Here is a 24,769-nt window from a genome sequence, read left to right on the forward strand (position 1 = left end):
CAGCTTTAGGATCCGCATTTGCACACAGAATATTTGAAGATTTCTTTACACATCAGGATTTTATTTTCTAAAGGGAATGAATTCACAATGGCTGATTCAGTTTGTTTTCTAGGAATATTGTCTCTGGACATTTCACTGCGTTGCATGTTTTTTTCTGAGATTGTGACGTTCAGAGTATATCAGTGCTGTAATACAGGAGAAAACATGGCAGTATACCTTAGCAGAACAGAAGCTCTACAAGGGTTACATGGATGATCTACATATCAAGTAGTGTACATGTCACCTATGCTCCCGCACAGGCCGCACACATGAGCCAGCGATCTCGGTTTACCACAAGCATTACGCCTTAGTGATCTCATTAGCTCCCAGCGAATTAATAGACAACATATTACTGGTGCAGATATATGGATAACACTTACTGTAAATTGTATATGAGGGATTATTGAGGAGTTCTATGACCATATAGAAACAAAAGGAAGCAGGCCTTATAATAAAAGCCTTGACTGCTGCGGAACCTATTTGCAGAGCAAGGTTGAGCTTTAAATCAATCACAGGTTAAATTACACATTGAAAGGCCCTTGTTTCTCTTGCCAGACTGGTTCTGCAGGGGTTACTTTTTTGCTTAAGAGGTTCTGCAGTAGCTGCAACAGCTTTAAAAAATTGCAGATGCTATTGAACCCTTTTCTAAGGAGAAGAGGGAGGAGTGTCAATGTAGTAAGTGACAGGAGGTTCTGCAGCAGCTGAGGAAAGAAACGACTATTGGTAATGAACGGTGATTCCGTTCCGATGAAGCCTTCCTTAAAGGGGTCATGGTGGAAGAAGAACAGCTGCAAGGAAGATGGAGGAGCATGTAATCAGCAATGGAATTTTGCTTAATCCATAAACAAAACATTGGAGGGAATTTATTATTTCCTTTTTTTTTTTTTTTTTTTTTTTGCTCCTTTCTAACTTTGTGCACGATTTTCACGAGGAGTCTAATTTACTGAAAAGGCACAAACCTTGCAGAAATCTTGGTGCAATTTACATAACCGCAATGGTGTCTGCTGCGGATATTTTTCTGCAATGGGTGGATGGGATTAGACAGAATCCCATTCACTTTGCAGGGACTGTAAAACGCTGTGGTTTTTGCTGTGGCAAATTTGCGGCATTTACGCTACGTGGGGCCCCAGCCTAGAAGGGAAAGTGACAAGTGCTTAAAGAGGACCTTTCACCATTTCCGGGCACAGGCAGTGTTATATACTGCTGGAAAGCTGACAGTGCGCTGAATTCAGCGCACTGTCGGCTTTCCCGATCTGTGCCCGGTGTAAAGAGCTTACGGTCCCGGTACCGTAGTGCTCTATGGTCAGAAGGGCGTTTCTGACCATTAGCCAGAGACGTCCTTCTGCCTCGCGGCGCCAATCACGCTGTGCTGTGGAGCGGAGAGGAACGCCCCCTCCCTCTGCTCACACAGCCTGTCCATAGACGAGTATTATCAGGAGCGGGAGGGGGGAGTTCCTCCCCGCTCCACAGCACAGCGTGATTGGCGCTGCGAGGCAGAAGGACGTTCCTGGCTAACTGTCAGAAACGCCCTTCTGACCATAGAGTACTACGGTACCGGCACCGTAAGCTCTTTACACCGGGCACAGATCGGGAAAGCCGACAGTGCGCTGAATTCAGCGCACTGTCAGCTTTCCAGCAGTATATAACACTGCATGTGCCCAAAAGTGGTGAAAGGTCCTCTTTAAAGAGGACCTATCACCACCTTATTTCAGCACAGCTGGAATTTTTTCTCTTGTCCCCACCATTCCTGAGTAATCATTTCAATTAAGTTTCACAATCAATATGCTAATTAGGTTTCCTACTGTCATGTGGGTGGGCCCTGTCTATCTGCTCCAAGCCATACCCAGCCCAACAGACAGTCTGACCCTTCGTTCACATATGAATTCGGTATTCCATTAGGGAAGTCCACATGGGGACCCCCCGAACAGACTACTGAATGCAACTGCAAGCACTGTGAAACGAAAGCACATGGACCCCATAAACTATAATGGGGTCCGTGTATATGCCATTCGCTGCCCGCACGAATCATGTGGGCAGGAAAGTAGATTGTGAACTACTTTCCTGTCTGCAAGATCCCTGTGGAGATCTGGCGGCAAGCACACAGACCCCATTATAGTCTATGGGGTCCTTGTGCTTTCACTGGCACACCGCTTGCAGCTGCGTTCGGTATTCCGTTCGGGGGGGTAGCCAGATGTGAACGAGGCCTGACCACTCTCATGGGACAATAGAAAGCCTAATCTACAGATTGGGTAGTGAAACTAACAGCATTTCCCAAAATTGCATGCAAAACTTTAATTCTGGGAAGTTCAAAGTTAAGATTCTGTTTTTAAAGTGACCCTATCAGCACCTTCACCACTTCCAATTGCATCAGGTATGGTGAGACCTAGAGAAAATACTCCAACTGTGCTGGAAGCCTTGGAGCCCCCCACTGAAGGATGCAAAGAGGTGGAGTTGGGGGTGAAAGGTCCTCTTTAAAAGGACAGATTGTAAGTCCCTTGTAAGAAATATAAAGAAGTAGCAGAATGAACCCGAACTTCTGCAATAGATTAAACTGCTGCAGCGCAATATCTTATCACAGAAGACAAAAATCAATGAAAGTTCATTAGAAAAACGTTTTTCAATTATTTTTCATTGTTTTTTGTTGTTTACTATGATAAGATATGATGCTGCTTTAGTTTAACCAATTGCAGACGTTCAGGTTAACTCTGCCACATCTGTATATAGTATTGTGATTCAGTAGAACTGGGTAAATACGGATGATATAACCGAGTACTAATAATTAGAGATGAGCGAGTAGTATTCGATCGAGTAGGTATTTGATCGAATACTACCGTATTCAAAATATTCATACTCGATCGAATACTACTCGCTATTCGCACTAAATATTTGATTCAGAACCATCGTTGATTGGCCGTAAATCAACGCTGGTTCTGCAGCAGGCTCATCCTTGCTAGTCAGGAGAGCTGGCAGCTTGCTGTTATGAAGGAGCTTACTTTTTCTCATAGGAATGAATTGACCAGCATTGATTGGCCAGTGTACAGCATTCGGCCAATCAACGCTGGTTCTGCAGCAGGCTTGTCCTTGCTAGTCAGGAGAGCTGGCAGCTTGCTGTTACGAGGGAGCTTACTTTTTCTCATAGGAATGAATTGACCATCGTTGATTGGCCAGTGTACAGCATTCGGCAAATCAACGCTGGTTCTGCAGCAGGCTTGTCCTTGCTAGTCAGGAGAGCTGGCAGCATGCTGTTACGAGGGAGCTGACTTTTTATCAGCGCAACTGCAAGCGCTGTGCAGTTAAAGCGCACGGACCCCATAGACTATAATGGGGTCCATGCGCTTTAACTGCACAGCGCTCCTCCTAAACACTCTCCTCCTGCTATTCGTGGACTTAGTGATTCTTCTTTAGCCGAATAGTGGTTTCCCGTGAAACGAGCATTTTTTCCCATAGACTATAATGGGATTCCATATTCGATCAAGTAGTCGAATATTGAGGCTCTACTGCAAACGAATATCAAATATTTCACTGTTCGCTCATCTCTACTAATAATAAATTATTATATTACATGGTGTTTACTTGGCAGCGACCCAAATATATACACCATAGTAAGGGGATGATATGGCAAGATCTCTGTGTTCTTATGGAGATTGGCAATGCGTTTTGCCATTCATTGACCAAGACGTTGCTTCCATAATTCGCTATATGTTGTAACTCAAGTCGTCTTCTAACAAAAAGCCTGTACCACCGAATGTGCTAGCAGCCTGTCCTTCTGTTAATCCTGCATGCCTACAAGAAATGGTCAATGGTTATCTTGGTAGACATCTTGGTGGATATACTACATGCTTGCCTTGTATCCAAAAGACCATAAAGTGATCTCCGCCATGTAAGTAGAAACCAATATAGCACATGATAATTGAGGGCCCCATTAAAGATTTTGCATGGGACTCATGGGCTTGATGTAAAGTGTCTGCTTTAGGATCCACATAAATGTCTATCTATATGTAAGCACCAGCAATATTGTAATGGCAGCAAAAAGAGTTAATGCTTTTATTGACTTGCAGCGCTCGTTGCGTCATGAGGATTTATTCCTGGAAATGGATTGTAGATGTCTTGGGTTTAAGTTGCAGTGACAGTAATCGAGCTCTTTCAACTGCTAAACAGGAAATAATCCTAAAGATAATACTGAAGACTTTTTCCCCATTTAAAGTAAAAACCTAAAAAAATATATAAGAGTAAAAATAGCCGGCAGAATACAGGCTGTAGTTAATGGCGCCGTCTGGTCTGTCAATGGACTGTAGTCATATGGAAGAGTGGGGGAGATTCACCAAGATAAATGTGACAATTCTGGCATAATGTACACCAAAGAACTAACACACGTGCTTTAGATCTTATTCACATGCCCGTATATTGTTTAACTGTAGCATATGCATTTTTTGGGGGGACACTGTACATACCCATTCAACATTGTGGAACCGCAGCTTTTTTTTGTTACAGATTTTGCAGCGTTTTTTGAGCCAAAGCCATGAATGGCTACAAGAGGAATGGGAAATATATAGGAAGTTCTTGTACTTCTACCATCTGCAGGCCAGTAACTGACTACAGTGGCGAGGTGACATCTAAGCCTGTGATCATCAATCACAGCATGTGGAGCACTGGACTGGGGCGACTTAAAGAGCCCCTTCACACGGCGTAAGCGTGCCGCTCATTTAGACACGTATACACGTGTCCAAGCGCGGAGCTTCAACACAGAGCCCATTGATTTCGATGGGAAGCGCGCGTATATCGGCATATAGGCACGCTTCCCATTGAAATCAATAGGCTCTGTTTTGAAGCACCGCGCTCGGACACGTGTATGCGTGTCTAAATGAGCGGTGCGCTTACGCCGTGTGAAGAGGCCCAAAGACTATCTGTGACTTTATTACTTTAAATTGTCCCTCTAATTATAAAACTTTTCAGGAATGAATAGTCCATGTGGAGATATTACCATCTATTATATCATATCAAGGTATTAGATTTCCTTCTCTACTTATCAGGCTCTTTTCCTCCTCCTTTCCTTCACTCAGACCCTTATCTCTAGGAGCACCTGTATCCGTATCCAGACTCACACATACAAGTTGTTTTTGGCTTCATTACTTGGACTATAGAGACTTCCTAAATTCTATTATACATTACAGGGATTGTCCAACCAGGACTTTAAGTTTCAAAAAGGCATAGTTGGAAAAAAAAAACAAAAAAAAAAACTTCACCGATCCTCGCTATTCTGATGCTTACCAGGTTCCTACTTTCCTGGTCCTATCTTGCCTCACATAAAATAGCCAATTCCTAATCGCACTGGTAACCAGCCTTTGCTAATGATTGGTGGAGGGGGGATTTCTTGGAGATGAGACTAGACTGCAAAGATGGAGGTAACAAGAATATTTGAATGGGATCAGTAAGGTGAGCATCTCTTCATTTTGCTATTCCAAACACTACCTCTACCAAATCCAATTCTTAGCATCCGTTAATAGGTGCTGCTCCACGGATATTGGCACAGATGGAATTTTTTCTCTAGTCCCCACCATTCCTGAGCAATCGATGCTGTCAGTTTTGGTCTCTTATATGCTACTTAGGATCTGTGCTGTCAGGACAAGGTGTCAGGCAGGAGCAGACAAGGGGTGTGATTTTGAGCACTGACACTGGCTGCCTGTGACTGAAGCTCTGAATCACGCCCCCTGTCTGACACCGCCCTTCTCACATTGTATAAATAGCACCTTGGGCACCAAAACTAACTGTGCTTCTTGCTCAGAAATGGTAAAGGCTAGAGAGAAAATTCCAACTGTGCTGGAATCAGTGAAGATGTGCCTATTAACTATAACCTATTAATTGTGATCTTATAAATTCCCCAGAGGTGAACCTACTCCTCAATTCAATCATCAAAATCACTGAGGTTGTCAAATCAGGAACATATAACATTGTCCAATATGGTAAGAACTTTAGTTTTTGTCTCATCTGTCCAATCTGGATGATTCTGAGAGTGATTGGGAGAAGGAGCTGTGGTCAGATGAGACAAAAATTGATCTCTTTGGCATTAACTCAACTCGCCGTGTTTGGAGGAACAGAAATGCTGCCTATGACCCAAAGAAGACCGTCCCCACTGTCAAGCATGGAGGTGGAAACATTATGTTTTGGGGGCGATTCGCTGTTAAGGGCAGAGGACTACTTCACTGCATCAATGGGAGAATGGATGGAACCATGTACCATTAAATCCCGAATGACAACCTCCTTCCCTCCGCCGGGACAGTAAAAATGGGTCGTGGCTGGGTCTTCCAACAGGACAATGACCCAAAATATACAGCCAAGGCAACAAAGGAGTGGCTCAAAAAGAAGCACATTAAGGTCATGGAGTGGCCTAGCCAGTGTCCAACCCTTAATCCCATAGAAAACTTATAGAGGGAGCTGAAGATCCGAGTTGCCAAACAACAGCCTCAAAATCTTAATGATGACCTGTAAAGTGGAGTGGACCAAAATTCCTCCTGACGTGCACAAACCTGACCATCAACTACAAAACCATCTGACTGCTGTGCGCGCCAACAAGGGTTTGGCCACCAAGTGTTAAGGGATCAAATACTTATTTCTCTATGCAAAATACAAATACATTTATAAAATTTATACAATGTGATTTTCTGTATTTTATTTTTGATATTCTATCTCTCATTGTTAAAATTAACCTACCCTTAAACTCATAGACTGTTCATGTCTTTGTCAGCGGGCAAACTTACAAAATCAGCAAGGGATCAAATACTTATTTCCTTCACTGTATAAGCACTGTGGAATATGCGGGCACTATATCAGGAAGAGAAATTAATAAAATTTAGTTTATGAGCAACTACACAGAAGATAAAAATTGCACATCACATCTCATCTTATTACTAGAACACTCTTACAGAGAAATCCAGTGATTCATGTAATCGCAATTTATAACTAATGCATTTCATTAATACTGAAATCTTATAAATTCCCCAGAGGTGAACCTAGTCCTCCATTCAATCACCAAAATCACTCAGGTTGTCAGGACTGGAACATATAGCACTGGGCAATATACTGCATTACCAAGATAAATTAGATTGGGAAATACATACAGTACACCACGTACTGGGGTCAAGTGTATCCAAAGTCAGATCCAGGGATGTAATTGGTTTACAACTGTGCTAGGAAAAAAAAAGAAGAAGGAGACTAATGTACGGACTGCAGTAGGTCATACATTTGTGTTGACAAGAGAAGCTTATGTAAGCCCTGTATAAGGAGAAAAAAAAACTCTGCAGTGCAAATCAAAAGCTCCATAGTTGGAAACTTTCTGAACAAACTCAGTCCAAAAAGTCAATGTTGCTAATGAACGAGAATGAGGAAGATGGACTCTATCCAAAAACTAACTAAAAGTAGGAAACTGCTGAAACAAAGCCAACATTCAATTCAGATGGGCAAGGATAGGAAAAAATATGTAGTGAATTTGGATAAAAGTTAGGAAAAAAAAATCATATACTTAGTAAATTCCAGGGCAACACCCAATGTCATGGCTACAAGGAGCTTTAATCATTGAGTGGCCGGACTGGTCACTATAAATCAGAACCTAGAATTTTTCTTTTTTTCTTAATGTACATTGTGAGCCCCATATAGGGATCACAATGTACTTTTTTTTCCCTATCAGTATGTCTTTGTATCAGTATAGGAGGAAATCCACACAAACACGGGGAGAACATACCAACTGCTTGCAGATGTTGTTCCTGGCGGGATTCAAACCCAGGACTCCAGCGCTGCAAGGCTACAGTGCTAACCACCGTTGCCCCAGAATCTAGAATTTGTACTCTGCTTCCACCGTAAAATCTATTATAAGTTATTGTGTTTGGTGGAAAAATGGGTAATGGGAACATGATATCCAGTGGTTTACTCCTCAGGCGCCAGCACAGTCTGGTGGACTAATCATGGGTCTACAACTAGGATCTGAGAGTGTAGAGATCCTACTATCTGGACAGTCAACTCTAAGTAGCAACATCAGATTCTCAAGTTCCGAAGAGAGATGTGACAAACATGCCCAAACATATTTTTTTTTAACATAGGTCTTACCATTAACCTACTGTGCTTCACTCACAAGCGGTATATATAAGCTCCATGCCAGGTCCCTCATAAATACAGACCCCAGTCTAGACCTCCTCCATACAGACCCTCTAAACAAATAAGCACCGTAGTAGCTTAAAATAAATAGCTTGCACACCGGTTGAGGACCATCACAGATATAGTCATGTGACCGTACCCGTGCAGGTCTTTCAGCAATAACAACTCTAGTGCACATTTGTGCTACAGGGATCACTGCACATTGAAGTTTAATTTTAATTCCTAGGGCCATCTGCAGCAAAAACTTTACAAAAGCTTATATTAAATCCCTCTTGTGTCAAGAAACACAGTTTTTTTGCAGGTGGATTCTGACGTGGAATCCGTCTCAAAATCCACCTGCAAAACTGGCTCCCATTGACTTCAATGGCCTATCTTGCTGCGGATGAATCAGCCGCGGCATCCATGGCTCGAGACACACTCCTGTTTAGGCCTAATCAGGAGCGGGATGCCGCGACAGAATGCCAATGCACTGCATCAGCATCCTGTCGCGGCTAGCTGCACCAAAAAAAAACAACATGGCGGAAAAATTTTCCACCGTGTGAACGATTCCTAAAAGACACAATATATTTTACAAACAAACATGTTTTGTAGGACAGAAGAAAGAATAACAAGTGCAATAAGGGGGAAGAACAACTGAAAATACGAAGCAAACTTTCCGGTTGGAGCTGTCAAATAAAAAGTTTTTGCTGTTGTATAAGGTAGAAAAGTTACATCATATGTTCTGTGCTGAACTATGTCTACAGATGTCTGGTCACAGGAGAGGGACGCAGCGTACCGGACTTACTGCAAGAGAACGAACACATGAGACTCTAGGTTAAGTTGGCCTAAGGCATCAGACAAGAAACTGCAACCTCAGAGGACAGCTCATCATGTATATCTGAAGGTCTAACAAGATGTTCTATGACTCGATGTAGCTCAAATCTAATATCCTTGCACAACCAATGTGAAATAATGTATTATGTAAGATAAGACAGGTATGCCGGAGACAGAACGGAAAGGAATACAATGAAGGAATTCAATGTGTCACCTCTGGAACGGGACCAAAGCAGATGTGGTTACCAGTATAACAGGGCCAGGCTACACTACTACACCTGCGTAATAACAAGACGTTCAGTGGCAGCACCAGCAACATTATGTAATGGGTGACACATAGAAACCATAGATATAAAATCAGAGATATAAAAACATATAAGGCACCTCTCTACCATAACTCTGACACTCCCTTTTCAGCTTCTTGGTGAGACAATGAAAATGCTCTGTTATATAATAACCTCAGACAGTGTAATGACTCATAGCGAACCCTGCACACAGTATAATGTCCCATATCAGCCCCTGCACACAGTATAATGCCCCATAGCTGCCCCTGCACACAGTATAATGTCCCGTAGAGACCCCTGCACACAGTATAATGTCCCATATCAGCCCCTGCACACAGTATAATGCCCCATAGCGGCCCCTGCACACAGTATAATGCCCCATAGCGGCCCCTGCACACAGTATAATGCCCCATAGCGGCCCCTGCACACAGTATAATGCCTCATATCTAACCCTGCACACAGTATAATGCCCCATAGCGGCCCCTGCACACAGTATAATGTCCCGTAGAGACCCCTGCACACAGTATAATGTCCCATATCAGCCCCTGCACACAGTATAATGTCCCATATCAGCCCCTGCACACAGTATAATGTCCCATATCAGCCCCTGCACACAGTATAATGTCCCGTAGAGACCCCTGCACACAGTATAATGCCCCATAGCGGCCCCTGCACACAGTATAATGTCCCATATCAGCCCCTGCACACAGTATAATGCCCCATAGCGGCCCCTGCACACAGTATAATGTCCCATATCAGCCCCTGCACACAGTATAATGCCCCATAGCGGCCCCTGCACACAGTATAATGTCCCATATCAGCCCCTGCACACAGTATAATGCCCCATAGCGGCCCCTGCACACAGTATAATGCCCCATAGCGGCCCCTGAACACAGTATAATGCCTCATATCTAACCCTGCACACAGTATAATGCCCCATAGCGGCCCCTGCACACAGTGTAATGTCCCGTAGAGACCCCTGCACACAGTATAATGCCCCATATCAGCCCCTGCACACAGTATAATGTCCCATATCAGCCCCTGCACACAGTATAATGTCCCATATCAGCCCCTGCACACAGTATAATGTCCCGTAGAGACCCCTGCACACAGTATAATGCCCCATAGCGGCCCCTGCACACAGTATAATGTCCCATATCAGCCCCTGCACACAGTATAATGCCCCATAGCGGCCCCTGCACACAGTATAATGTCCCATATCAGCCCCTGCACACAGTATAATGCCCCATAGCGGCCCCTGCACACAGTATAATGTCCCATATCAGCCCCTGCACACAGTATAATGCCCCATAGCGGCCCCTGCACACAGTATAATGCCCCATAGCGGCCCCTGAACACAGTATAATGCCTCATATCTAACCCTGCACACAGTATAATGCCCCATAGCGGCCCCTGCACACAGTGTAATGTCCCGTAGAGACCCCTGCACACAGTATAATGCCCCATATCAGCCCCTGCACACAGTATAATACCTCATATCTAACCCTGCACACAGTATAATGCCTCATAGCGGCCCCTGCACACAGTATAATGCCCCATAGCGGCCCCTGAACACAGTATAATACCTCATATCTAACCCTGCACACAGTATAATGCCTCATAGCGGCTTCTGCACACAGTATAATGCCCCATAGCGACATCTGTACATAGTAAAAATGCCCCACAGCGATCCCTGCACACAGTATTATCCCCCATAGCAACAACTGCACACAGTATAATATCCCATAGAGACCCCTGCACACAGTATAATGCCCCATAGCAACCCCTGCACACAGTATAATGCCCCATAGTAACCCCTGCACACAGTATAATGCCCCATAGCAACCCCTGCACACAGTATAATGTCCCGTAGAGACCCCTGCACACAGTATAATGCCCCATAGCAACCCCTGCACACAGTATAATGTCCCGTAGAGACCCCTGCACACAGTATAATGTCCCGTAGAGACCCCTGCACACAGTATAATGTCCCACAGCATCCCCTGTACACAGAATAATGTATTACAGCGGCCACTCCACATAGTATTATGTCCCATCTTGGCCCCTATGGTGTTCATTGCAAATATTGCAAAAATTCTGGCGAACCCGAAATCTTTGGGGTATACCACCATTGACTATACATACTCCAGAGTCTAATGATCGGAGGCCCAAGGGAGGTGATAATCATAATAAACAATGTTACTCACCTTTTGTGCAACTCTCTGCTGTTTTCATCCCTCTTCAATGATATCACAGATGTGGGTTACACCGGCATCATTATGCAATGGAGAGTAACACTGGTTTTTATTTTAGATCACATCCCCATGGTCTCTGATCATTATACTCTGGGATCTGAAGAAACCCTGATTATAACAGTATTGGTTTGGTTTCGCCCAACAAATACTCTTTCTGTGGGCCTACAGCCTTAGTTATCGATCCCTGCGCCTGGTCACGGCCGCCACTGCTTCCCTTTCTTTCCTCCAGTGGGCCCCCAGTGACGCCATATGCATTTCCAGGCCTCCTGGAGGGCAGAAAGGGAAGCAGAGATGGCCGTGTACAAGGATTGGTAACTAAATAGGGCCTGTTAGGGGCCACAAAGTGGTTCAGTGGTTTGCACTGCAGCCTTGCAGTACTGGAGTCCTGGGTTCGAATCCTGTGGGGCTCATAATCTACATATAAATAAATAAATGGGGCCTGTTACCTGTTGGGGTTACTACAGAAAGAAACAGCTTATTAAAAAAAGTAGCACGTGCCCACTGGGCCCCCTAAGGTCACGGGCCCCGTGGCAGCTGCCATGGCAGCACCTAGGCCACTGCTCTTGAGACATGTTCAGATCTACTAGTGAAGGAAGAAAAAAATCTGATGGAATGACTAAATCTGTTTGGCACTTCCATTACTATGGGGCTTTTTAGTATAACTGTAGGCCAACTGTTATTGCGGGTACATATTTGTTACAGCGCCTCCTACTGTTATTTTGCTTTTTCCGTCCAGTGAAGGTCCACACAAGTCCTTTAGCTTAATAGCTCCACCCATAGTCACTTGTACAGTGGAGTGCTTCCTCCTATTGCACCGACCAGGGCACCAGAGGACTTCACACCAGCACCAGGCACATTAGGTGGAAATGCTAAGGGTGAAATAAAACAGGAGGCGACAAGTGTATAAAACAAATCTCAAGACACAGAAACATTTTTCTTTTAACAATTCCAGTTGCAAAATTGTTATTGTTAATATTTCATCACAGCAAAGTAACCTCTTGTAAATTAATTTCCAAGATTATTATTTTAATGAGTAGCTTTATTAAAATGTTCTAACTTGCCAATAGGCATTAATAAAAATGTTCCTTAGTCCCCGGCTGCGCTTCTTTTGTTAACGTCTGCAGTTGACTGTATATAAACAGCTTTGGATACATATCATCCATAGCAGTCATGTGCATTTACGACATATCATCCATGGTCGCCTTGTTTATATATAGCCAAAGATTTTTGAAGAATTTGCATGATGCATTATAAGGGTGCATTCACACTACGTAACGCCAGCGTGTATCACAGCCGTACACGCCGGCGCTACAGCAGGTCTGCCGAACACTTCCCATTCATTTCTATGGGAGCCGGCATGCGAGCGCTCCCCATAGAAATCAATGGGCTGCTTCTTTCACTGCGAGCAGTCCCATTGAAGTGAATGGGAAGTGCCGGCGTATACGGCAAGCTCTGCTCATGCCGGAGCGTACACGCCGGCACTCCCCATTCACTTCAATGGGACTGCACGGAGTGAAAGAAGCAGCCCATTCATTTCTATGGGGAGCGCTCGTATCCCCGCTCCCATAGAAATGAATGGAGCTGCTTTATACGCCGCTTATTCTGAACGTGTTTTACGTTCAGAATAAGCTTCAGTATACGTAGTGTGAATGCCCCCTAAGAGAAGTTAATAAACCTATGGACTAAACACTAAATTTTTCTATAAAACTTTGAACACATCGGCCCTAGGTCGTTCCTTTGGGCCTGTTACGTTTTTTGTGTTCGGTTTTGTCTGGTTTTATTTTGCAATTTTGTATGTTTATTTTCTGTTCTAAATAAAAAATAAAAACTTTGAACACACACCAATAAGGAGTTGGACCCTTGGATATAAAAAGGGTTTGTTTTTTGTGTGTTAAAAACGGATCAGAGAGATTGGAAAGCTGTGGTTTGCTCCCATGAACCCGCTCTCCCCCACTCCTCCTGACCCCCAAGTTTGGTCCTATACATTTCACAAGGGCGATCTGGTCTTCCGCTCTGCCCTGTTCCCTCTTGCCTCAGAGATCTTCTATGATCTCTTTTCTATATAGTACACTACTCTGAAGAGACCCTTGGCTCCATGGTCCGCCCCTGATCTAGAGCTAGCCTCTTTAGTTTGGCAGATATGATTGACCTTCTGACCCTGGGGCTCAGGCCCTTTGACTATTTGACTTCAGAATTACACATTACGCAAACTGAGTGGTTTCACCATAGTCAAATTCCTCACGTCATTTTGTCTCTCTTTAGCTCCTTGCAGGTCTCGACTCTCTACCCCTACGACCTTTGAGAGATTGTGAAGTCTGGTACCTCTTCTAAGGGCTTAATTTCTGGTATCTATAGACTGTCTACTGGAGGTCGCCCTCCTCCCGTCTACAGATATATGTCTAGATGGGAGAAAACCCTGGGGTAAACAATTTCCCTGCCTCAACGGCAAATTATTAGGTCACGGGCATTCAAATCCTCAACCAGTGTGACCTTTTTGGAAGTGCAGTATATGATCTTTATGAATTGGTATCACGTTCTTGCCCTCCTTCACTCTCTGAATCCTTCCACTTGTTGGAGATCTGGTATAGTCTCCCTATACTACATATTCTAGGAATGCATCCTAATCCGTGATTATTCCCTTTGTCAAGAACATTCATACCTTGGAACTATTGACTGCTAACTTGAACAATCCGGTGGTAGCCTTTGATGCCATATGGTTCCCCTAGTATACTTACTGCAAACTTCAGGATATCCAATTTAAACTTTCCCTCTTTCCTTCCCTCTTTGATCCTTGTTTGTCTCCCCCTGATATCTTATTTTTTTCCTTGTTTGAATTTCATTTATTGTGTTTGCACCAGGTTATTTCAAATTTCTTTTCTGTTATCTACTTTGAAAACTTTAATAAAAACTGTAGTTAAAAAAACAAAAAAACAAAAACAGATCATTGGGTTGGGTTAAGAACTGATCCAAAATGGATCAGCCATCAAAAATGAAAAAAAAAACAAAAACAGCCATTAAATACATTAAAAACTTCAATGTCTTGTGCATAAGCCCTTAGACTACATTCAGACAACTGATGGTGATAAGGGCTATGAAAAATGTAAATTTTTGACAGCCATTTTGCCCTCAAGAGGCACCTGTTTTCATGCCCTTCATGCCTCATTTTAGTGTATGGAGGGATCCGTAAAAACAGACAAAAATAGAACATGACATTTGGATGGTCCATGACAACATACCGTCAAAATAATGGTCATATTTATAGCCCCCATTCACATCCAGTGAAATTAATGCTGCCGTGTAACAGGTGTTAAAAGAATGGCCATCACAGAGCCGATTTTCATTTTCATGTAATTATAGCTTTAAGGACATTTGTTTTCTTCACTACTTTTTAAAGGGATTCTACCATTAAAACCATTTTTTTGTGGATAAGACGTCGGAATAGCCTTTAGAAAGGCTATTCATCTCTTACCTTTAGACGTGGTCTACGCTGCACCGTTCCTTAGAAATACCGGTTTTTACCAGTAGGCAAATGAGTTCTCTCACTGCGATGGGGGCAGGCCCCAGCGCTCAAATAGCAATGGGGGCGTCTCCACCGCTGCCAGAGAAGCGTCTCCAGCGCCGCCTCCTTCTTCATCCGCAGTGTCATCTTCAATGTCTTCTTTCAGTGCAGGCTCGTAACTTCTAGGCCTCGGGCCTTGAGCAGAGCAGACTGTGCAGGAGCACAAGCCACGGGAAAATGACCGCTAACAATACTGTGCAAGCGGCCATTTTCCCATGGCCTGTACGCCTGCGCAGTCTGCTCTGCCCAAGGCCCTTGGCCTAGAAGTTACGAGCCTGCGCCGGAAGAAGGCTAAAGGCTATTCCGATGTCTTATCCACAAAATAAAAAAAGGTTTTAATGGTAGAATCTCTTTAAGCTACTCTCCTGATCCTCATCTTCAATCTGTATTCAGTCTCACACCTAGAGCTCCAGGGACAAGGTAGGGGTTTAGTGGGATTTACCTCATGGCTGGTTAACTGATTTATTGCCTCATTCTGTGTACTAGTAGCCTCTTATCTACAAACATAGTAGTGTTAAAAGTGTACAAAGTAGCAAAGCACAAGAGCAGCAACTATATAGGGTGTCTTCTCTATACCCTTCCCTTATGTAAAGTGTAACTCTGCCTGAAAAGTGAAGAAAACAGATATTACTATTACAAAGTTCTATAAATCAACCTGTACCATTCATTTATGAAACATTATTTATAGCTGTAGGCATGCTTTAAAGTGCAATGGGCATATCTGTGCACCACCTGGTTATGAGAACGCTGAACATCCACCTATGACTCAACGGATCATGAGATATTTCCATCCCCTTTCATTGGATGTTTCATCCTGATCACTTTATGGCACACCATGAGAACACCCCACAAGGTCAGCAGTTCTTTTACTGCACTGGTTAGTATAGCCCCAATAACCAGGCATCATTGAAAGTTACCCAGATTATTCAATTCTCCCATTCTAATGTGCATTAGACACAGGGGTACGTGCCTAATTCTCCTTGTGAGAAAGCACAAATTGTAAAAGGGCAAATGTCTCTAATAAAGTGGCCATTCAGTGTATCCATAAACAATATCATAGGATGTGAAATATAATCCGACATACAGTAGATAAAATCATTTAGAGGCTCGGTTGGAGTTCTTGGTTGTTGTCTATCACCTCCTAAGGTGCTAGAGTTATGTTTACACTCAACAGAAAATGTGTTTATTCACATTAGTCCCTTCCTCGGCTCAGCTTACATGCTGTTCCTATACCAGCTATAGAGCATGTGAGCCCGATTAATCAAGAATGGATAACAAGAAGACTGACTTTGTTGCCCATAGCTGTCAACCAGTGTAAAAAATTGCTGGGCATCGACCAGGGCAGAATATACAAAGAGATGATATATTTTTGGGTTTCCCTAGAAAACATACGGACCCACCATGTAGAAGGTGCTCTGGTCAGTAGTGAACAGATGGCTGACAGGCAGCAATGCTAATCACCATGTCATTGTGAGCGGACAGGCGGCATCCTCATGAATATTGATTCTGCTTATTGATTAGAGAATTCTATGCTTTATGCATGAGTTTTCAGTAAATATGACTAAACTAATAAAAGTGCACAAAAAACAAAGTACCAAGATGGAGTTCTTGGAATCGAATGAAACTTTCTATGTGCCAATGTAATGACGATATATCTATAGGTTTACCAAATTAGAGCGAAAGGAGAAGTTTATTGGGGAAAACTGCTGAAAGGAGGTTCTGGTACCATGTTGGCCCACCTCTAGCTTGGATACAAGATGAGATACTTTTGGGTATTGAGGCATACAGGTTCTGTATGGTGTCCTGTAGTACATTTGCCAACAGATGTTGCAGCTGGGCATGTCAATCCGGTACACTTGTAGGTTGCCAAACCTGGTATCCCAGCTGGTCCCTTCATTGATCGGCGATAAGTCTGGGCAGGCCAAGGAAATGCTGCAATCTGGTGAAGACATTCCTGGGAAATCCTTACTGTGTGTGAGTATTGTCCAGCCAGTTAGGAGCACCGACATGAGAAACAACACATGGGGCCAAAGGATGTCCTGCACAGATCACTGAGCTTTTAGAATCCCTCATATCACTACTAGGTGTGACTGACTGTCCTATGCAATGGTTTCTCAGATCACCGCATCAGCGGTTGGGGTAGTCGTTGCTTCACCGCAAAACCAGGATTGAATTGTTCACCACAAGGCCTCCATACTCAACTCACACCATCATCAGATCCCAAACAGAACCTGGATTTGCCAATAAGGACAATGCAATTCCAGTCCATACTAGTCCAGACTTCTCATTCACGACACCACTGCAAACGAAGGGGACAATGGCTATTGTAACACCTTATTTCCTCCTGCTAAACAGGTGTAACTGGTCCCAGTAGAAACAAGGCTGCGTGATGAAGGTGCCACCTGTGTTTGGATGGTGGACAAGGAAACTATGGGAGTCGCTTGTCAGCAGATGAAACAATCCTCTTTACTGGTAGCCTTTGTCATCCACCGCCTGTTTGCTCTAATGTAACCATTGCTTCCACCACCTCCTAACAGATAGGTCAGAATGGCCTACATGGTGAGCAGTTCATTGAAATGACCATTCTGCCTCTTTCTGTCTAGCGATGCCCCATCTCATAGTCTATCAACTGGACAAAATAGGTTTGAGCTTGTTGTAGAGGCATGTCTAGAAGTCAGCAATCTCTTAAAATGAGTTACACTACCCAAAAGTAGCCAACAGGAAAAGTACTTTTACACCCTCTTATTTTATCTGCCTGAGACATAACTGAATGCCAAGTTTTGTAGCAATCTAACATTTCCATATGGATGCATTTTTTTGCGCAGTGCTACGGATTAGGCTTGCACAATATAGGCAATGGGAAATAAATGATAGCAACTAGAGATGAGCAAGTACTGTTCGGATCAGCCGATCCGAACAGCACGCACGCATTGAAATGAATGGACGTAGCCGGCACGCGGGGGGTTAAGCGGCCAGCGTCAAAGCAGAAGTACCAGGTGCTTCCATTCATTTCAATGCGTGCGTGCTGTTCGGATCGGCTGATCCGAACAGTACTCGCTCATCTCTAATAGCAACTTAAAGGCTTACTTTTAGAAACTGCCATGTTGGAGATACAAGAACTTTTTTATATATTTTTATTTTGGACTTGAGCATGGTCTGTATCGGTGAATACGTCTCCTTTATGCAGGATTCTATGCCCAGGAAACTTGAATGAAAGGCTGCATTCTGGGACATTACAGGATGCATCTGCAGATCTGCAGCACAACTACTTCTGGGAAGTCATGAGGTTTGGGGTGTTTTTAGGGACATTTTTTGACATGATAGCGGAGCTGGCAAGTAGTCTGTGTTTATGCATGTCTTGTCCATGACTCTATATAACTATATCTATCAGACAGAAGAAACTAACATTGCTCCACTTCCTACAGCCTTCACAATCAGCATATAGGCATACTGTATTAGGTATAGATTACAGGAGATCTCAAAGTTCAGAGAATTTTACTAAGAACTTTATAACCCAGATCTGAAGGTTTTGCTAAACCTGTGAATTGCAGGGCTTAAATATCACATTATACAGACATATAAAAGGCCCATATTTATTGCAGCTTTCATTGCACCTACTCATTGTGAAAAGTGTCAAAATATGCTCTGAGGTTGGCTGTACATGACTCATGAAAAGGTGACAGAATCGGCTGCGGATATCAGCAACAGATGAAAGACTGAAATATTCTCCTAAAACAAATCTCAGCATATGCTGTCTATATACAGGTAACTATTGTTCACATAAAGTATGTTACCTATGCACACATAACTTACACACGTTCATTTAAGTGAACTTCTCCGGTAATTTCTGAGGCAATATCCAAAAGCAGGATGTGACAGAGGGAGAGAAGCTGAGCTCTGTGATATATAGGGTTATATGGTAGAGGAGAGAAGCTGAGCTCTGTGATATATAGGGTTATAGGATAGAGGAGAGAAGCTGAGCTCTGTGATATATAGGGTTATATGATAGAGGAGAGAAGCTGAGCTCTGTGATATATAGGGTTATATGATAGAGGAGAGAAGCTGAGCTCTGTGATATATAGGGTTATAGGATAGAGGAGAGAAGCTGAGCTCTGTGATATATAGGATTATAGGATAGAGGAGAGAAGCTGAGCTCTGTGATATATAGGGTTATATGATAGAGGAGAGAAGCTGAGCTCTGTGATATATAGGGTTATATGATAGAGGAGAGAAGCTGAGCTCTGTGATATATATATAGGTTATATGACAGAGGAGAGAAGCTGAGCTCTGTGATATATAGGATTATAGGATAGAGGAGAGAAGCTGAGCTCTGTGATATATAGGGTTATATGATAGAGGAGAGAAGCTGAGCTCTGTGATATATAGGATTATAGGATAGAGGAGAGAAGCTGAGCTCTGTGATATATAGGGTTATATGATAGAGGAGAGAAGCTGAGCTCTGTGATATATAGGATTATAGGATAGAGGAGAGAAGCTGAGCTCTGTGATATATAGGGTTATATGATAGAGGAGAGAAGCTGAGCTCTGTGATATATAGGGTTATATGATAGAGGAGAGAAGCTGAGCTCTGTGATATATAGGGTTATATGATAGAGGAGAGAAGCTGAGCTCTGTGATATATAGGATTATAGGATAGAGGAGAGAAGCTGAGCTCTGTGATATATAGGGTTATATGATAGAGGAGAGAAGCTGAGCTCTGTGATATATAGGATTATAGGATAGAGGAGAGAAGCTGAGCTCTGTGATATATATAGGTTATATGACAGAGGAGAGAAGCTGAGCTCTGTGATATATAGGATTATAGGATAGAGGAGAGAAGCTGAGCTCTGTGATATATATAGGTTATATGACAGAGGAGAGAAGCTGAGCTCTGTGATATATAGGGTTATATGAGAGAGGAGAGAAGCTGAGCTCTGTGATATATAGGGTTATATGCTAGAGAGAGAGAAGCTGAGCCCTGTGATATATGGGGTTATATGCTAGAGAGAGAGAAGCTGAGCTCTGTGATATATAGGGTTATATGCTAGAGAGAGAGAAGCTGAGCTCTGTGATATATAGGGTTATATGATAGAGGAGAGAAGCTGAGCTCTGTGATATATAGGATTATAGGATAAAGGAGAGAAGCTGAGCTCTGTGATATATAGGGTTATATGATAGAGGAGAGAAGCTGAGCTCTGTGATATATAGGGTTATATGCTAGAGAGAGAGAAGCTGAGCTCTGTGATATATAGGGTTATATGATAGAGGAGAGAAGCTGAGCTCTGTGATATATAGGATTATAGGATAAAGGAGAGAAGCTGATCTCTGTGATATATAGGGTTATATGCTAGAGAGAGAGAAGCTGAGCTGTGTGATATATAGGGTTATATGATAGAGGAGAGAAGCTGAGCTGTGTGATATATAGGGTTATATGATAGAGGAGAGAAGCTGAGCTGTGTGATATATCCTACTTAATATTGTGTTTGGATGTTTGTGAGTTTGGATGTTTGTTCCTCAATCACGCTAAAATGGCTGGACGTTTTTTTCTGAAATTTCACCCACCGCTACATATTGGCCAGGAAGGATACATAGACTACTTTAAAAGTGGGTCACTCACCCCAAATCACCACCGCACCTGTCCAAAGTTGTCCCCAGCTCTGCTCTCGGCCCTGCCATGACGTCAGCGCAGTAACTTACACGACACTCCAATTGGTCCATACCAGTGTGTGGGCGGTATAGAGAGTCAGCACCGCGGCCTCATAGGCTTGCGGTGCGATGTGGGCGTGGCCTGCGTCCGCGCACAGTCTGCATAAGATGGCGGCTGCCGGCATGTGGCGACCACCGCTGACAAGAAGCTGGGGGGGGGGTTTGGTGAAGGAGCTGGGGGGGGGGGGTTGGGGAAGGAGCTGGGGGAGGGGAGCTGGTGAAGGAGCTGGGGGAGGGGGGGTTGGTGAAGGAGCTGGGGGGTTGGAGAAGGAACTGGGGGGGTTCGGAGAAGGAGCTGGAGGGGGGTTGGAGAGGGAGCTCAGCTTCTCTCCATCTTATAACCCTATATATCACAGAGCTCAGCTTCTCTCCTCTATCATATAACCCTATATATCACAGAGCTCAGCTTCTCTCCTCTATCATATAACCCTATACATCACAGAGCTCAGCTTCTCTCCTCTATCATATAACCCTATATACCACAGAGCTCCCTTTAGCAGTTTTGTTTTTTTTTGTATTTTTTAGGTAGGGCAGTCAAATCACCTGATGGTTCGCTGTAAGGCTATATGCACAAGCTTGAATAATGACTGTACTGTTCAGCACATGGAATAATCCAACAGCTGTTGTAAAGAGGGAGTATTTTCCCTTGGAGTATTACTTCTCAGGGAGACTGACTCTGCATTGTAGTGCTGTAAGAATCTCCACATGGCCGCGCATATAGTGCCTATAACTCTGTATTACAGGGCTGCAGGGGTCTGCGTACCTCTGTATATGTGGTTCTGGTGGGTGCATGAGGCCTAACCTCAGCAGGCGGCAGACACCAAGCACACGGGTCCCATATACAAGAACGTTATATAGTCCCCATTCTTTTCACCAGCCAATAATCAATTTACCTATAGTATAAAGTATTTGCTTGTCACAGACTTCCTTTAGGCCCAGTGCACATTTTATAGCTTAAATCAGTTTATTTCCGTAAAAGTAGAAAAGCCTACAGGGAGGGGGATGTATAATTGAAAGCTTTATAAGACTCTTCTTTTTTTTTTGATCAATATCTAGCTATGGCTGTAAAAAAAAAACTGTAGGAAAATGTATAGCATGAACTCGGCCTAATGGCGCTCTAGCAAATTCCACTCCAGAGTCCCAATTTCTCTAGTGGATTACAATCCACCAGTAATTGAGAGCCATGGGAGTCATTAGCTCAGTCCCTTACATGAAGTCTGCTAGACAGTAGAAAGCAGGGTTATGTTACCGCCTAGGCCAGGTTTGTATAGTTTTGATGTATTATTTTTTTTGTAATGCTTATACTTGCACCCAATTTGGATGCAAGATACACTTCACCGGATGCATTATAAACTTTAACCAAATGTGATCATAGCCTAAAGAAATAGGAATAGAATGAAATGGCTGCCATTCAAATGAATAGTCGCTCTCCCATGTAATGCATGGACAGGCCAGGGACCAAGGGGAACCTTAATAGGGCATGGACATGGCCTGTGATAAAGGCAAATCACTCTAACCTCAGGGCAGTATGGATTTGCTGTATAGACAGGTATGAAGCTGTATGGCCCTAGGCTATGCTGTAAGCTCTTTCGGAAGCAAATACTATGGAAAGTCAGTGACTATACACTCTTCGAAAAAGTGCCAACCGGACAAGTTTAACACAGTGGCCTATGGCAATAGACAATCAGCCGCAATAGGACAGATATGGCAGGATTTAGGTGCACAGGCCTAATGCATGAACCATTTAACATAATATCTTCACCTATGACATTGTCTTCACTTTACATCAGTAAAGGGGCCCAAACAATGTCATGTTACCACTAAAACTTATGGGTAATCGCTTTATATACTCAATTTTCCTACAGATTTCAGCAAACCCTACTACTATATGCACTTCTATAAACAAAAATACATACATAAAAAGTAAAACATGTAAAAAAAAAAAAAAAAATGGAGAATGTTGAAAACAGAATATAGCAAAAAAGTAACATTTTCATTTGTTGTAACATAGGTGTACAATGTATACATTATGCCAGTAGATGTATAAACTCTATAAACAGTACTTTGTATAGAAGTGCATTGCAGTATCAGCTAGGACTAGATAGATGTGATTTCGGTTACATGTTATACTACATACTCATCCTCTACTAAATTTCCCCATCATCCATCACGTATTCTGCATCCACGTATAGAAAACTTTTCTCTGGTTACGCTATACTTTATTTTTACGCAATCAAAAGGATCTAAAACACACTTAACAATGTAACAACAAAGTAGATACATAACCTGAAAGCACCACTATATATGGAAATGTGTGATCTAGTTTGGAGAAAAGGCATGACGTCATCTTCAGCAAGCACTGCTCATTTCATGGCTTGGGGAACCACCGATGACATCATGTGTGTGGGATCACAAACTCCAGGAGCATGCACACAGCCTAATGCACTCCCCTAGGTGACATGACTTCTGAGCTGTCATGCAGCAGAGTGAAATGAATGTCTGACTGCAGTGCATAGAACACAGATGGGTGATCCAAGTGTAAAGTTTACCCCCTGTTAACCTTATGGTATCTGCTGAATATGGAACTTTTCAGATAACTACAGAGGTCTGGTTGGGATGCAGAACCCCATTTCTTGTATGGGGAGGGAGACTGCAGTAGGAACACACTTTGTAAGGATCATCAATTACATTGATCTGTAGTCCTAGGCTCTGTATTTAAGCAGCAATGATGGAACATGCACTACATTGAGGACACTGGACAGGACACAATAAAGGGCCATCAGATCAGATGACATGCACTTACCATAGATAGTGATGCAGCAAAGGAAAAGGCTCAGAGCAAGCCAGACAGCTCCAGATCTGCCACCTGCAGCAAAGCCTCACATTGTACTGTCAAGGGCGCTGGGGATGATCACTGCTCTGCACTGGATCTCATGCACAGCATCAGCCATACACTGATCCTTTGGCTGGGGTCCAGTCTGTGCTCCTGCACAATCTTCTCTGCTATTTTGTGCCCCTCTCTCTGCAGTTCCTAGCCGGGTAACCGATTGCCCCTCCCTGCAGTGAGAGGCATGTGCAATCCTATAGGGACAGCAGAGCTGGGAGGAAGAGCTGGAGAGTGGAGCACATGGATCTGACTAGTCTCATCATCAGTGCAGCCAGGACCATAGCAAACACAGCCCACTGCCTGCCCTGGATGTGTACATACATAGTGTGTATACTGGGCTGCAGCTGTATACTGGCATCTCTTCTCTGCTCTGTACTGCATGCAATGGAGGAGCTGGAGAACTAGCAAACTAATACTCTAATATATAATATTGTGGACAGGATAAACCTCATTCTATAGGACAGGGGAACTTGGGGATCATTAGAATGATTATTGGTTACCCAACACAAGACAAATATAGACAAATATACAGATAATTGTTATGGGAAGATTGACATAATATAAAGTGACTTCAAATATAGAGACTTAAAATGTGTCTTCCTATGTATATCTTAGAGTAGTACCACTATTATGTTTCATTGCATACTAATACCCCAGTGATATGGTTATATTAAATAAATACCCCCAAGGGTATTAAGGCTCTGGAGTCTGGATTGGTTTGGCGGTTTATTTTATGTTACTTATAATATCAGCACCATGGATATTATTTATAATTTATTTATCATGCTTACTTATATAGCGACATCATATTCCGCAGTGCTTTACAGCATTGACATGATATTACTACTATATGGACACTATGGATGGTATACAGAGAAACCTCTTTGAACCCAACACACCAAACAAAAAAAAAGGTCTGTTATAGAGAAAACTGACCCACATTATCCTTACCTGCACACCCATCCTTCTACTATCCCCAATTATATAATATATACCCATAATGAATAATACTCCCAAGTGCATCTTTAAATTAATAATATCCGTGTGTACCTCCTTAATAGTGCCCCTTATTAATAATGCC

General features: G+C 43.1%; 1 protein-coding gene across 2 annotated transcripts in view; it reads right to left on the bottom strand.

Moving 5' to 3' along the window:
* OSBPL6 (oxysterol binding protein like 6) overlaps positions 1–23,873 on the bottom strand; it is a 176,744-nt gene extending 152,871 nt beyond the window's left edge. For both annotated transcript variants that reach the window (XM_075284004.1, XM_075284003.1), the window contains exon 1: positions 23,605–23,873. The gene's annotated coding sequence lies outside the window, so the exon portion shown is untranslated. The remainder of the gene's footprint in view (positions 1–23,604) is intronic.
* Between the last annotated feature and the right edge of the window lie 896 nt (positions 23,874–24,769).

The sequence above is a fragment of the Leptodactylus fuscus genome, chromosome 8 (assembly GCF_031893055.1).
Source record: "Leptodactylus fuscus isolate aLepFus1 chromosome 8, aLepFus1.hap2, whole genome shotgun sequence".
NCBI lineage: Eukaryota > Metazoa > Chordata > Amphibia > Anura > Leptodactylidae > Leptodactylus > Leptodactylus fuscus.